This window comes from Bos mutus, chromosome 20 (genome assembly GCF_027580195.1).
Source record: "Bos mutus isolate GX-2022 chromosome 20, NWIPB_WYAK_1.1, whole genome shotgun sequence".
In the NCBI taxonomy this organism is placed as follows: Eukaryota; Metazoa; Chordata; class Mammalia; order Artiodactyla; family Bovidae; genus Bos; species Bos mutus.
This window is the reverse complement of record NC_091636.1, coordinates 1610975-1627379: the sequence shown is the minus strand read 5'-3', so window position 1 is coordinate 1627379 and position 16405 is coordinate 1610975. Positions and strand designations below refer to the sequence as shown.

At 46.1% G+C, this 16405-nt stretch overlaps 1 protein-coding gene across 1 annotated transcript in view; it reads right to left on the bottom strand.

Annotated features, from left to right (window-relative positions):
* Positions 1–16405, bottom strand: part of DOCK2 (dedicator of cytokinesis 2) — a 460175-nt gene that overhangs the window by 111902 nt on the left and 331868 nt on the right. The gene's annotated exons all lie outside the window — the stretch shown is intronic.

The following is a 16405-nucleotide window of genomic DNA, read 5'->3' as shown; positions in this document are numbered from 1 at the left end:
TTCCCTATAGGAGCATCGGCGGTTGGACCATGAATCAGCCAGTGAGAAGCCAGCAGCTGTCAGGACTAATGTCTGTCAGCAGAATTGAGGGGGATCTACTCTGGGAACCTGGTATAGGAAGTACTGACCATACATCCACCAGCTGGGGAAAGAGTGTCTTACCAGCACTCAAGAGTGTCTCCTGTAAGATTCCACTAGGCTGCCTACTTAATCAAAGGAAGTTCCCTGCCAAGGGCAAGCCTGTGGTGGATGGGAAGCTTGGGGTGATGCAAGTGTCTCCAGGGATCCCCACTGCTAAAGGGTGTCAGATATAACACATCATAGCTGTGGGTCTGGAAGTGTTGTGTTTGAACCAAGTATTATATCTGTATCACAAACTACTAACTTTGTTAAAAAAAAAAAAAAAAAAAAAACCGCTAAAACCAAAAAATGAAAAAACTTCTCCCTTTGTTACAAAAATATAATGTGAAAAAAACTCCTCCCAATTTCAGGTTTACAGTTCAGTGACAGTGGTAGAAGAGCAGCCTCGATGTCCCCAGGAAGCTCCTTCTGCATTTCTCCACAGGAAGTCTTTTGGTCAATTGAATGTTCTTTAAGTTCATGTTCCCAAAAGTAACTCCCAAAGACATGGATTCTCAATTGCTTCTAGGTTCTTTCCAATTAGGACCTTAGGGATAGCATGCTTTCCCAGTCAGCAGGACTAGCTATGTAATTTGTGGGGCTCAGAACAAAATGAAAATGGAAAACTACTTGTAAAAATTCCTCAGAATTTAAAGACAGCCCTTCTGAGCACTGGACCAGGTCACACACTGGGGAAGGCAGCGCTGCCTGTGGGTGACCACCACACACACGCACAAGTGTTCAGAAAACATGCAGAGCTGGCAGGAGTGCAAGGAGCAACATCAGTGACATTGCTGGGCACTGGGACCGGGAGCCTTCTCCCTGGGGCCAACTGCCCTGGCCACCCTGGAGTCCAATCCTTCTGCCTGCTGAGGCCCCCAGCGGGTGATGGTGAGTCTGTGAAATTATCCATCCCTTTCACACCAGACAGAACGCCACCATCACTGCTAACTTCACCAAGTCCCATGGAAACCAAGAAACAAGTTCATTATTGTTTATCCCTCCGGCCAGGCTGGATGCAAGAGGGGACGGATCTTCCGAGTAAGAGGTGTGTGTGGCGGGGGGGTGGGCACACACGCGTGTATCTCCTCTGCTCCCTCCATCTCTTCCGTGAGGAGCTTCCTCCAAGAATTCAGCCAGTGGCCACTAGAGGTCTTTGCTTTTCACATGGTAGCTGCCGTGCAGTTTTTTCGGCTTTTTATTTATTCCTACGTGAGCAGACCCACTACACTTCTTGCATATAAACAGTGAAAATTACAACATAAAGGACTTATTATTTCTTCTTTTGGAGTAATTCTGCTGCTGGCCAAAGCCTGGCTCGTTTTGCAAAGAAATGAAGGGCATTCTCTGCAGGTAATTCCACTGCTTCAAGGTAAGAGATCTGGGTAGGTTTTATTTTTTGTGATCCATCATCCTTTCAGAGCAAATGCTATCATTTCTTGGACAATAGTTTACTTTTAAAGCTTGGGCTTAAATGAGCCCTGGGATTGTGAGCTTGTGTGTGTGTGTGTGTGTGTGTGTGTGTGTGAGAAAATCCACCATGGTCGGAACTGCAGGCTGCCCCAAATGCACAGATACAGATCCGGAATGCTTGTTATTTCCAAAGGCTTGATTTGAATTTGAAGGGGGTTGGGGAAGCAAGCAACAAACCTCAGAGGTCAAGGTGCCTGGAAATTATCTTGAAAAGGCTACTTGTCTTAAGCCTTCCTTAGAGAAACTTCCATGCTTCATTTTAAATGAAAATAAAAGGGGAAGGGGATTCCCATGCCGTCTCATTTGGAAAGAGTGACTATTTTATGAAAGAAACCACTATCTTTTTATAAGGACTTGCTCAGTTCATCGATCCATCAAAATTACTTTTACCAGCTTGTTCATCTCTTGATTCTAACTACCCCACAGAAAAACCTGGCTGAGTGCCTTCCAGCAGGATCTGTAGTGTGTTGTGACTGAAGTTTGGACAAGTTACCTGCATTTGGCTGTTAATGAGAAATGACAGTGCTTTACTTCCAACTGGAAGCTTTCCTTTTTTTCTGCTATGGTGTCTAGCCCACTTTAGTATCAAGTCTGTCCGAAATCACACCCATGTGACTGACTGATTTGTGAAATGGCATGAGACACCAGCAGCAGGTTCAAATTCAGTAAAGGCTCCTCTTTGTCATTTAAATTAAGAGCCAAAACCCTCTGTTCATCATACAATGAGAGAATGGTAGAATCACGTTGTGTCTCTCTCACATGTATCCCCTTTTCAGCAGAGCCCTCAGCTCAGCAAGCCGCTTCTTTGCTCCCTGTCCTCTTTCCCTTTCACAAGTTTGAGACCTTCGGTATCCACCATGTCTGAAGGTTTAGAAAGCGCTGTAGGGGTTGGGCGTGGGGGAGAAGACCAGACTGCATTTGCTGTAGCAACTCAGAGCTTCCTGATGTTGACACTGCTCAAACTTTACAGCGCTGGAGCCCAGACTCCCAGCCCTGCCAGCAACATGGCAAAGCCTGAAGGCAGCCTGGGGGACAGAGGGGCGGGCGGACCCCCTGCCGTTCAGGCTGCTGAGAAGGTCCTTCTTGCCATCCTTGGTGGAAATTTTGTGGTCAACAGATATTTACTATCAGGGTGTGAGGCAGCCACTCACCCATACCGAGCAGCATTCCAGCTGCCCGGATACAAAATTGCTTCTTAAAACCAAATGGCAGGGGGAACTGCATATTAAATTCCAGAGAGAAACTGTATCTGAGATGCTGGCACAAACCAGGCAGAGTCACCTCAGCTCCATTCGGGGTAGCTTAAAATGTAGCTAATGAATCACAGCATGAAGAGACATGGTTTGAAACTAGGTCAAATGTGTAAAAATAAATGCAATCATTGCCGGCACTTGGCTGATGAGGGGCTACTTAACGCCTTGAGTGGCAGGGCTTATTTGCCGTATAGAACCCTCTTCAGTGATCCATGACATTCAATCCTCTTAATTAATTCACCCCATCAGTAAGTAGGGAGGTCCTGCACACCTGGGAGAGAATTGAAGCTCCAAAGGAAAACAGTCAGGGTCTCTTTGCTGTGTGATGGCAAGAGAAAATGAGAAACCCAATATTGTGTCATTAGTATTAATTAACTGGGATACTGGGTGATTGCGATCAGGAGAGTCGCCCTCTCCAAATCAATTTATTCCTTTGCATAAAAAACCATCACCGTGATCATCATATGACCATTGTCATCCTCCTCCTCTTATTGATAAGGCCAATAGTTTTGGCGCACAATACTCAAACATATCTATTTAACCTCTTCTAAAGCAAACACACCTACACACACGGTTAGGACCCTGCAGGGCTGAGTGAGCCAGGAAGAGGTGATCAGTCTGCCCTGCCTTGAAGAACTAACAAAACAAGGGGAGAGGGGCATGGCGGATGCGAATGCACCCCTCCCCACCTGAGGTTGGTGGGAGTGATGAGATCTCAGAGGGAGGGAAAGAGCCAACTTTGGGAGCTTGCTACCTAAATGCCAGCATTACTATGCGATGCCAGCTGGTGACACGTTGCCATAGTAACTTCAAATAATGTGCTCTACCAAAATAAAATAAAATACAGAGCGCCAAGGAGAGGAAACAAGGGAGGAAAGTTTGCATGCTGAGGGAGATGCAAAGTTTTGCCTACGGGGCCATCGCTTTCATTTGGAGACTGAGAGTAGCCGAACACCGCTCTCAGGTTGCGTCTCCGTTCACCCGCGTGTCTGCCATGTGGTTATATAACAGATTTGATTTTGGGGTGGAATTGGTACGGTCTTTGTGATAGATCCAGGACCGGAAGTGGGAAGCTATGGTGTCAAGGAAAACAAGGACTCTAAAACCCCTTCATCTTAGCAATTTGTCAGGAAGCTGAGAGTTACAGTTTGCAGCAACCTTTGGGGAAAGTAGTGTATGCAGTCTGTCTTAGCAACCACTACGTGCTGGGCCCTGTGCTAGGCCCCCAGGTGCAGCAGTGAGCCGGATGGATAACGTTCTCTCCAAAGAGTCTGCATCTGGTTCTGCCACGATGTAGAACATCAGGTGGAGACCTAGGAGCCAGACCGCCTGAGTTCAAATCTCAGCTCTATCTATCACTAAGCACATGACCTTGAGCAGGGTCTTGCATCTTAGAGTGAAAGGGAATAGAAACAGTTCTTACTGCATACATTTTTGGTGAGAATTAAATCAATCTGTGTAAACCTCTTAAAACATAGAAAGCCCTCAAAATGATCAGCCATTAGTATTATTGCTGTTGTTTCTGACTCTGACCCTGAAAAACTGTGCAGATTGGCTAACTGAAATTTCTGACCTGGACAGATGAAATGAGGACTCCAGCTACCCCTGACTGTCTGTGGATACATCAAGCACTCCCAGTCGCAGCTTGGGACACGTGGCTCAGTGTCCTTTGACTCTGAACATGGCTTTAGTCAACAACACGTCCAAAGAAAAGCTGTTTAGTAAATAGAGCGTGTGCCTCTTTGAGCAGTGCATGATGGGAGGTTCTTTTTATTTGGGACAGTTGCTGGCAGGTAGGATAGGATGAATGACAAAGTGCCCACTTTGTTCAAAAGCCTGAAATGTAACCGTTTTCATCGGAAGCTTAGTACTCCAGCTGTCTGGTTTTCGGAAGAGCCTCTCCTTGTGTGCAGTGACATTCTTTGGTTACCCAGGAATCCTGCTGTGTGATAGCGTAAACCAAGTCACCTTCCTTCAGGGAGAAGATTCTTAGTGGGCACAGATCCAGGGGTTTTGTGTAGCCTGCTCCATGTCAAAGTGCAACATCACAGGAAGACAGGAAGGTGCCACTTAGATGCTGTGCACTCTGGATACAGCTGGACACATTCTGTCTGTACAACACAGCAACCCTTTGGAGCTAGCTATGTGCACCCCTGCCTGGCACTGTGGGCATTAATGATCAGCTCTCCAGAAACACTAGGGCCAGACAGAACCATAGGCACAGCATCTCCTCAGAGAGCTCTTCTCATTGATGAAGAGCAGGTGGGGAGAGGTAACAAAGCGGCTTTGAATCCAGGCTGAAGGGCAGACTGAACTGGCCACACTCTCTTCCTTTGAAATGAACACTTTCTGATCTTGATTGCAGCCTGTGCAGGTGGCTCTGTAGTGTGGGGTCACTTTACATCTTCCAAAGGATACCGTGAGGTGTTTTTTCACAAAGGGAGGTGGAAGGCAAGCAGATTCTGTCCATTCATTCCTCGGGCTTAGGACTCTACCTTTGTCATCTCACTGAGTCATCGCAACAGCCTCAAAAGGTCAACTTTATGCCCATTTTACAAATGAGGAAAGTGAGATGCTTCGAGGTCAAGCAGTTTGCCTAGATAGACATTTAGAACAGGATGGGGCAGGGATAAAAATCTGGGTCTTTCTGACTCAAAAACCTGTGTTCTTTTTGTAAATCCACGATGTTTCTCATCTCATCACTGTCAGCTCCACCTGGGCAGAGGATTTTGTCCTTTAGGCACTGCTATATCACCAGAATCTAGAACTGAACTTTCACATAGCATAGGCTCAATAAATATCTGTAAGATGAAAGACTGAACTTATAGTATTCCTCATCTTTAAAAGGACGTTACGGGGATAACTCCCCCAAACTCTGAACAGTTAGGGTCGTGTGTAGAACATCTTTGCCTTAGGAGAGGACAGAAATGAAAGAATGTTTGCTCTACTCCTGATTATTGTTCTTATTCCATCTAAAGTTGTATTTGATTAAGCCAGAGTGAGATCATGGTTTCGCGCTTTCCTAAATTTAACAAATATTTCTTGGGCACTTACTGCGCTCCAGGCATGGTTCTAGGTGCTTTGGACACACATGAGTCACAAATGAGAATAACGAGGGATTTGTTCTTAAGGAACTCACATGCCCACTAGGCAGAGGGTCAGGGATGGGGAAACACCACAAGCCAGTGAATACATAAGTGAGGTCATTTTAGGCAGTGATATCTGCTGCTAATGAAATAGTACAGAGAAATGAGATAGAGATGGGAAGGGACCTGTTTTCAATAGGGGAGATGAAGGTGGCCTCTTAGAGAGCTGACTCTTGAGTGGAGATCTAATGATGAGAGTTGGTGATGTAAAAATCTGGCAGAACAGCATTCCAGGGCACTTAAGTAGCAAATGCAAAGGCCCTGAGGTCAGATGTGCTTGGAGTGCTGGAGAGTCCAAAAGAAGGCCAGAAGGTACAAAGTGAGGGAAGGCAAGGAGAAGCAGATGAGGTCAGAGAAGCATCCCAAAGGCCCTTGAAGGTCAGGGGCAAGGGCCCGGGTTTTCTTCTAAGTGCCATTGATTTGGGTTTTAAGAAGCCAAAGGGAGGCCACTGATTTGGGTTTTAAGAAGCTCCCACTGGCTTCTGTGTGTTTCAGGAGGCTCCCTTTGGAGACGCAATTTGGTGTCTTCTCATACTCTTCCAAGACGCTGGAGTTGTTTCCAGGTGTGACCGTCCCCTCAACGTCAACTCTCCTGGTTTGTGTTAGCTTCACCACTTCTCAGCAAGCATTTCTCACTAAATGACTGTTTTATAGCAGCGTCTTGGCCTTTCTTCAGCAGGTGAAATTCTAGTTTTACGTGGATCTCAATTGTCTTCAAGTTCACTGGTTTGTCTCCCTGTCATTTATAGCTGAATGAAAGGGAGGGAGCCTGCTCCGGCATCTCCCAGTCTATGATGAAAGCCATTTGAGCTCATGGAAGTTGAGAAGCCTGCTTGCTAGGAGAGGGGCTATCATTTAGGACACCTCCGTTTTTAACTGAACACAGATGATTTTTCTAAATGTTTCTAATTACATCTGTGAGATGTGGGTGGGGAAGTTCACAAATGTGACAGAAAAAGGAATTGTTTCAGGAACAAGGATTTATTCTCAGCACACACACCAATGATGGTCTTCCAAGCTTTACACTGAATGCCTCAGGAAGGGCTGCACAGAAAAGCTTGTGTTGAGTCCTAGACAGAACAGTACTGTTCTCGCCTCACATGTTCCTGAGAAAAGTCAAAGCCAGGAGCATCACTAGCATGCAGGCTATGCATGAGCACCCTAAGCAGCCTCTCACCTTCTCCTGCAAACATTTGTATCCAGGTTGCATAAGACACCAAAGTCAACCTTCAGCAGGAAAAATTGTCATAAAAAGATATTATGACTCATAAAGAAGGTACTGTGGGCTGAAGGATAACAATAATGACTATAACTTCAAAGACTAAGTGTGTGTCGGGCAGTGTGCTCAACCCTCTGTTGATCCATCAGTAAGGACATTTTATAGGATTGTGGCCAGGAAAGGAAAGAGCTGGGAGAGAGAATTAGTATCGAACAGACATTCCTATGTCAGACACTGAGCTGAAACATATGTCGATTGTCACAGCAGCTGCCAGTTACTGAGTGCATACTATAGGCCAAGCACCGTGTGTGCCTTATTTCATTGAATCCTTCCAACATGCAATCAAAGTTGGTAAAATGACGTGTACTTTACAGATGAGGAAATCAAGGAGCAGGGTGGTGACATGACTTGGCTGGCTCAGCTTAATTCCAGAATATTGTTTTATAATCATTATATCATCTTATCAATATGAAAAGCAATACCTCCAAGTATCATGAAGAAGGAAGTGCATGATATTTCACTCCACCACGCCTCCTGCCTAACCTTGAATATTGTGTGTGTGCGTGTGCTCAGTCATGTTAGACTCTTTGTGACCCCACAGATGGGAACCCACCAGGATCCTCTGTCTGTAGAATTTTCCAACAAGAATACTGGAGTTGGTTGCCATTTCCTTCTCCAGAGGAGCTTCCTGACCCAGGGATCAAATGTGTCTCCTGTGTCTCCTGCATTGACAGGCAGATTCTTTACCACTAGGGCTACCTGGGAAGCCCTAACCTTGAATATTAAGAATATTCAATATTCATTTCAATCCAATAAACATCTAAATGTTAAGGATATTCTAGAATCTCTTGTGCCTTAACAGAAATAGAAGGGTGGGTGGAGAGATGGATGGATGGAGCTAGGCTGGCAGATTACATAGGCAGATAGACTAACTGGTAAGCGTTGTCACATATTTATGTAAACAAGACCAGCCCTCTAATGACTTTGCCCTATGGCTTATAAGTCTCCATGATTTTAGGTTCAATTGAGGATAACCCCTTCATTTTCTACATTACTTGGGGTTTTGAAGGCCAAGAAGGGTTCAGTAAGAAATGCCAATACCAAATATTAGGAAATGCATGCGGTTTCTCATAGAAGCAGCTTTCCTGGAATGCACGATATACTAAGTACTGGGATCAAATGCCCGCTCTCTTCAACATGCTCTGGATCTTTGGACAAGTTGCTTTACCTCTTGGAGCCTCAGTTCTCTGGTCTCTGAAATGGGGATAACAGTGCTGACTATAGGACTGCTGTGAGGATGTGGTGGAACGTGGGTGCAGCAGGCCCCTGTGGATACTGGCAACACCAGAGGAACTCAGAAAGCCTTCCTGCAGAGCTCAGCCTCAGCCCTGTTTGTGGTTCTCCAGGAATAGTGAGTTGGTCAGCTGGGGCAGTGTGGACTTAGCTTCTGGGTGACTCCTGGAGGATGATCTAAGCCTCCCTGTGGACCTGGGGAGCTGCACTGTGGGTGATGACTGATACGAGCTTGCCATGCCCTCTGTTTCCCTGCACAGAGACTCCCGGTTTCAAGGAGCGGAGATCAGGCAGACAGTGTGCTCACAGTCACAGCCGGCCAAGCAAAAGAGGTTTCAGGAGGGACAGTTACTCTGTGCAGTAAATGGTGTCTTTAGCTGACCCCTCCTGTTTCCTTCATGAGGAATGACGACAAGTGAAGACACGTGAAGAAGGTCTCACACATCGTGTTCTAAACTTCAAGCTCAACTTTTCAACTGGGTCTCTCCTGGCACCTCCCCACAGGCCCAGCTGCCCCTGCACACTCAGCTATGTGGTTTGACAAAGACCATCAGGTGTGTGCTGAGGCGGCCTCTGTGCAAGCTCTTCATACCGCCCGACTCAGCAGTGCGTAACTGAAGCAAAGACACACCCCTGGTGTGTCAGTCCACACTAGCGGAGGGTTTTCCCCTTCCTGAACAACTCCTCACTCCCAGTTAGTCAATCAATTAGCAAATACTTACTCAGCACCTACTATGTGTAAGGAACTATATCAGATATGATCATGGGTCTTACCCTGCAAGTCTCAGACTCAGAGGGAAGATTCTTTTTCTTCTTTTTTCCCTTTAGTGTTTTTTCTCCTCTTCTTTCTCCTCCTCCTTCTTCCTTTTCTCTCTCTCCCCCTGTCTCTCTAATACAGTAGTTCTAGCCTGGAGGCAATTTTGTCCCCCAGAGGGCATTTAACAACATCTGGAAACACTTCTGTCTGTCATACAGAGGGAGGGGGGAGGTTGACATGTACTGCTTAAAGGCTAGAAAGGCTGCCAAACATCCTATAATTCACAGTTCAGCCCTAACAACAGAGAACGACCCAGCCCCAAATGTCACCAGTGCGGAAACGAGAAACTCTGATCTGCAGAGAGACACCCGTGACAGTGCTGAATGACATGCAAACGAGAGCTCTAGTTTTCTCTAGGCGTTTAAGAAGTGGGAATAACCTTTGTAGTTAGGAATGCTCAGGAGAAGTTTCACAGAGCGTGTGGGATTTGAAGAATGACAGGAATGAAAAAGATGAGGCAAATGAATGGAAAAGGACGATTGCAATAGGAAAACATTTCATTTCATGATTTGATTAATTTGATTGATTGGTGGTAACTGCCTAAAGATCTGTGAGAAGAACGATTCGAATGCCAAGTCGTAGCTCAGCAGTAAAGAGTGCGGCAATCGATTAGTGATGTCTGCTCTAGTCAAGGGAGGGGGAGGGATAGTATTATTACATGTGCTGAGTGTTCCGTGTTCCACTTTGACATGGAACACTGGGAGCAAAGAAGCAGAGGTGAAAACAAGCAAAGTCCTTTGGTACAACAGAGGTTCACAGAGAGAGATTACAGGAGATACGTGGAGGGGCAGACTGGAAGGACCTTAAAAGCCAGGCTGAGGGCTTTGAATCTCGATCTGTTGGTAATGGGATGTCATGCAGGCATCTGCCTACTGGGCTGCCTTCAGGCCAGCTCTGCTGACAAGGTCTTGAGAACTAAAGAAGGCTACCCAAAGTCCTTGCTCTTTATTTCTATAGAGGGAGGACTATTTCATTTGTTAACAGTAAAAACTGGCAGAATTATCATGCTCTGGCTTCTACAAAGCTGATCCCAATGATGAAAAAAATCCTACGAAGCTGAACTCAGAGAAAATTTTTGAAAAGCTGACTCTATAGGTTCACATTAATAAGCTCCTGTAAAGCCCTTTTGGATAGAGCATTCCTTCTGATGTTATTCACACAAGAGACAAAACAAAAGAAAACCTCAAGGAGGAGGGGACGGAAGGGAGTAGAAGTCCATTCCTGGGGCTCATGTTCCAGCTGACCCCCTGACGGGGATGCGGACACTGCCCTGCCTACTGACCCTCCGCTTCCTGTCAGCCCCCAGCTCCCCGGCTGGCTGGCTGCTCCTCAGGCAGTTTCCTCTCAGTCTTAGGAATGATACCTCATTGATTTATTGGTTTGCAATTTTCCAAATGACATCATACTCTTTTTTTTTTTTTTCCATTCTTTCCCTTTGCTCATCTCACTCCTCTTAAATTCCCATTTGTCCCACTTCCACTTCCCTGTCCTTTGGAATGGTAACAACAACTTCCAATTACCATCCTCTGCAGTCCGCATTAGCTGCCTGCTGACTCCCTCTCCTGTCATCATTAATAAAGGTGACACTGCAGCTTGGCATGAATGCAGGTCCTCCCCCACCTGCCAGCCCTCCCCTTACTGGGAACAGGAGGCTCCCTGGCCACGGAGCCCCTGCCTCTGACACTTGCCTCCTGCACACATCTCCCATCCCTGTGTTCTGCGCCACACCCAATTAAAAATCAAGGGGCCCAATGAAAAATGCCAACCAGAGAGCTGGCCTGGTGGCACCCAGATATCAGATCAACTTACTACAGCCCCATATCTACTAATTCCATCCAGAAAAGAAAAAAGATGTCACAGTTTTTTCCTGGACTGATTTGTTCTTTAAAACCCCTGCTGACTCTTTCACCCTGGTAGGCCTGGAAAAATCCTAGCAAAAGTCTAATTGAAGTCAAAACTTAGAATTAAGAGAGTTGATGAGAAGGGTGATTCTTGGGAGTCTTTGTAAGCAGCCTCCTTGCAGCACAAACAGCAAAGCCATGGACCAGAGAGGTTAGGTGGTTTCCCCAATGCCACACAGCCTCTGGAAGTGGCAGAGCTGGTTCTGACCACAGTGCTGAATCAACTGTATCATCACCTACCACCTCCAAACATTAGCCCTTGAGTCTCCAAGTTTCCCACAAACAAAATGACTGTTCTTACCCACTTTTATCTCAGCCAAGGGGTTGTACTGATTCCCGAATAAATAGACCTCAGCCAAGGCTGATGTTTGAGATACGCATTTTTCTTTAACATCTTCACCACTTTGGGGAAGAACAAGCTATTGAGCACTAATTTCATCTTTCAAAAAAATTGAACGGGTGTCTCTTTTACCACTGTTCATCCCTACTTTTGATCTATTACATTCTGTGCCCAGCATCCAAATATGGTTAAGAACATCAAATTAAAAACCAAAAGATTGATCACTGAAGTCACTCTGTGTAATGAAAATTGTCTGTGCGTTGAAGTGGCCTCAGGGCAGGAACAGGGGTGGATGTGGGGGCCTTGCTAACGTCACTTGGCCCTGAGATCCTCTAACACACAGCCCACAGGCCTTGTGTAGCTCACAGAAATGACTTGTTTGGCTGGAAAGGTGTTTTAAGAACAACTGACTTGTTGTCAACATTTTAAAACTAGAAGCTATTATAGTATAAGTTGTGGATTTTCAGCTTCTCTTGGGTATTCGGCAGATTCAAAGATAGCCATTCTGCATTGTGCATTCCCACATGGCAACGCTGGGAGCTGCCTCCTGAAGTGGGAAGGGGTTGGGGTGTGGGGGTGGGTAAGCGCTTTCCAGGTAGCCACAGCCTGGCCTCATTCAAGAGTGACCAACTCATCCTGGTTTGCCCAGGACTTTCCCAGTTTTAGCACAGAAAATCCTGTGTCCCAGGAAACTTCTCAATCCCTGGCAAACATCCTACCTCGTTCCTCTTTTATATACCTGCCTGGGTCATGTGGGCACTTGCAGGTAAGGCCTCTTCCCTGCTGCTTCCTTCATGACCCCCTCCTGCCTCCTCAAAATGACATTCAAGTCTCCCCACCATATGAATCCTGTTTCTTTCCTTGCCTCTCTTTCCCACTTCCATGCCATCTACTCTAAACTTCTCTTCACTCTCCTGGTGTTTCCCCAAGCAAAGGATGCCTGCTTTTATATACCATGAAGTCTAACTAACTCATTTTTAAAGACTTATACACATGCCATCCCCTCCTCCAGGAATCCTGATGCTTTTCTGTACAGACAGAACCAGGCACTTCCTCTCTCTGCTCCAATAACACTCAAATCTTCTCCTTTCATTGTCCTCACTGCCGTTAATACAGCATCAAGTGAGTAGAACCTGGGGACGACTTTTCCTAAGGACACAGAGAGAATCAGAATTGTGACAAGACAAAAAAAAAGTAAAAACTGTAAAATTTACTTTGAAGTCCAACTTTGTGGTTATGAGTTATTCACCTAAATGAAAACTGGAAACCATCCCATGGTGATATTTAGCATTCCAAAGTCCAAGAACATCTGGGTCTCCTGAGCACTGATATACAACTCTCCTCCTGCCTATAACAGGGAATTGTAATCATATACCCAGGCATCTGTGTTCTCCACTAGCTCTGGAGACACTGAAAGGCAAGGACCTTCTTCCATATCCTGTACCCTCTATGATGCCTGGCACATAGAAAGTGCTCAGTTAAAGCCTTCCCAAATGGGTGAGTGAGTGAGTGAGTGAACTCCCATCAAGAAGACAGGAGGACTCCCACTTGCTGTGATTTTAAAGAAAAACGTCTTCTTAGCTGGCCAGGGCCCACAGGGCCTCTGTTGTGTTAGCTGACTGCCCTGAGCCGTATTATGAGATAGAACAACCAGTCTATGATTGGGGTCAAGCTGTCATTCTTTTGGTCGTTTCTCATAAGATCATAAGATTACAAACCTCTGACAGCTTTAGGGTCACTTTTGATAAATAAAGAGAATTCCAGCAGTCTAGCTTCATACTGAACATTTCCCCTGGGACACGCTGTGGGCAGCTCATAGTAAACATGTCAACACTGTCTTCCTTTCTCAGACTCCTCTTCCTCCTCCTTATGCACTCTGTCTCCGAACCACCCACTAGCTCAAGAAGACACTCCAGCCCTAGTCCTTGATTCTGCTCTCCACCCCACCTCTACCCCCCAGTCCATAAATCACAGAGCCCTGGAGATCAGACATTTGTCTTGAATGCGTTCATTTCTCTGCCACGGGTCTCACTGCCTGATTGAAGCTATCCTATTATCACCACCTGGATTATCGCAGCAGCACCATATGCGGTCCCCCGCCTCTGGCTTTGCCCCCTCTAGTCTCCATTTTGCAGTCAGAATGTGATCTTTCTGAAACAGAAATGAGACCAACTCTCACTCCCGCTTAAAACCTTCAACAGACCCTACTGACTCTTGGAATATAAATTCAAACCTCTTAGCACAGGGTGCTATTCCCTGCATGATTGACCCCTTTCAGCTTAATTTCTTCCCCTCTTCCTACTCGCTCCTTTAAACTCTACTATCAGGCCACACAGAATTGGTCTTGATTCCAGCCTCAGCATGTGCACACACACACACACACACACACACAATTTGCCTCATCACTTCTACTGAATTTCGTATTCTCATATTTGAAATCTCTTCCTCCAGAAATGCTTTTGTGATTCTCTGCAGCCCCAGCTGGGTTGGAGGTCCCTTTCTGAGCTCTCATGCCCTGGAATCATCACTCTGATGGCACTGGTCAGAGTTTTGGGGAGCCCTCTCCTCATCTGTCTATCTCTGTTTAAGACAGTGAAGACAGAGACTGGGGTAGGGTCCTACTTTATTCTTATATCTTCATCTGCAATATAGTGCCTGGACTTCCCTGGTGGCTCAGAGGGCAAAGAATCTACCTGTAATGCAGGAGACCTGGGATTGATCCTTGGGTTGGGAAGACCCCCTGGAGAAGGGACTGGCTACCAGCACTCCAGTATTCTTGCCTGGAGAATTCCATGGACAGAGGAGCCTTGCAGTCTATAGTCAAAGGGGTCGCAAAGAGTTGGACATAACTGAGGGACTAACATTTACTCACTTGTACACGGGTACTCAAAAAATGTTTGCGCAATGAATGAATATATGGTCTCAGATGGAAGACATGGATTGGGAAGGTACCTAAACGGCACTGCTTATTTAGGTCTGTTTTGAGGGGAAACGCAGATAGGTAAAGACCTCTCTTCTAATCAAATGGGTCCCTTGAGGGAACTGGACTAAAGTCTGTCATGGAAAGTAGTTTGTTCACATCACACTCAAGTGTGATGGCTTGAGCCTGAGGGGGAAGATTCTGCAGTCCCAGTGTTCTTTCCAGCCTCCTGTCCACAGATATAGTAGAAAACAACGCTGGACCCAGAGTTAGGAGACCCTGGTCTCAGCTCCAGCCCTGGCGTTTGCTTCCTGTGTGCCCTAGGGCAGGCTCCTTTTCCTCTCTGGTCTTCATCTGTGAATCCAGGCTAGGGAATCAACTCCTTCGCCTCTGAGTATGGTGCCTTAGAGTCAGCCACAGCTGAATTTGTACCCTGGTTTTCCAAGTATGAGCTATGTAGGCCTCCAGGAAATGCTGGCTTCTTGGGATATTATGTGGATTAAGTGTAATTACACTCCTCAAGTGGCTGCTGCAGTACTGCTCACAGCATAAGTGCTCAGTAAATGGGCACAGTGAAGAACACAGGCACCCTCATTTGGCCAGCTTATCAGTGGTTCTAAGGTGGCTAAACAGAATCACCCAATAGTTGGGCTTTTGAACTCTAAGTCGTGTAACACAGCCCCCACAAAAGGCCTCGTGCACATACTGATAGCCCCTATATCCTTCAGACAAAGCATTCAACAAAACTGACACTGTGTCATGATTAAGACAATAAATGTTTATTACACTGCATCAAACCACAACTATGCTTCTACCTGCGTGGGATTACATATTTCATTTTGGAATTTTAAAGTCCTTGCAGTTTCAAAGCCAGATCTGTCCCGCCTGTGTGTGTGTGCTGTCATGCCCAACCCCATGCAGCCCACCAGACTCCTGTGTCTATGGGATTTCCCAGGCAAGGATACTGGAGTGAGTAGCCATTCCCTTCTCCAGAGAGTCTTCCCACCCCAGGGATGGAACCCGCGTCTCTTTTGTCTCCTCTTTGGCAGGCGGGTTCTTTACCACTCGTGCCACCTGGGAAGCCACTCTGCCCCGTGCTACGTAGGGATGGGTAGCGTGTTGTCAAGGAAAGCTTCCCTGGCCTGTGAGGTCAGGTGATGTTCAGGGCCCCCGGGTCTCCAGTCTCGAGGTTCTGGCTCCTCTACCAAGGAGCATGAAGATGGCTCTCCAGTGAACACATCTTCCTCTGGAACTGGAACCATGCAGGCTGTCACCTTTGCAGCAGGTCAGAACAAGGGGACACATGGAAAGTGGAAGCCAAGAGGCTGAAATTCTAGTCCTAACTTTGCCATCAGTGAGTGTTGTGATCTTGGATGAATTTCTTAACCTTCACAGACAATCATGAAAGCCTACGATTGATACCTAAAATTAGAGAGATTGCAAAATAAATCCCCTTCCTTCCTTATTCCTTGGATGAGGTTTAAATTTTGCTGCACACTAGAATTACCTGCTATCTACTTGCCCACACCTTGGGCAATATAAATATAAATAAATATTAAATATAAATATCCTGGGGCAATTCTAAATGTACAGTAAACTTTAGGAATCAACACCCATAGGAAGTCAGGGTAACTCAATAGACAAAAATAAAGCAAGCCACTCTGACTGCAGACTGGCCAGTTGTCTCAAACAATTACTCAGTTCCTATGAAGTTACTTTTCCTCATTTCTAAACTCCTAAGGCTTTTGCAAGCAATAAGAGATAATTATGGGAACCTAGTGCCTTGCTGTTTAAAGTGTGGTCCGTCGACAGGCGACATCATGGTCACCTGGAAACTTGTGAAGAAATGAGGAGTCACAGGTCCCAGTCTAGACTCGATGAATTAGAATCTGATTCTAAGATTTCCAGGCGGGTAGTAGGCCC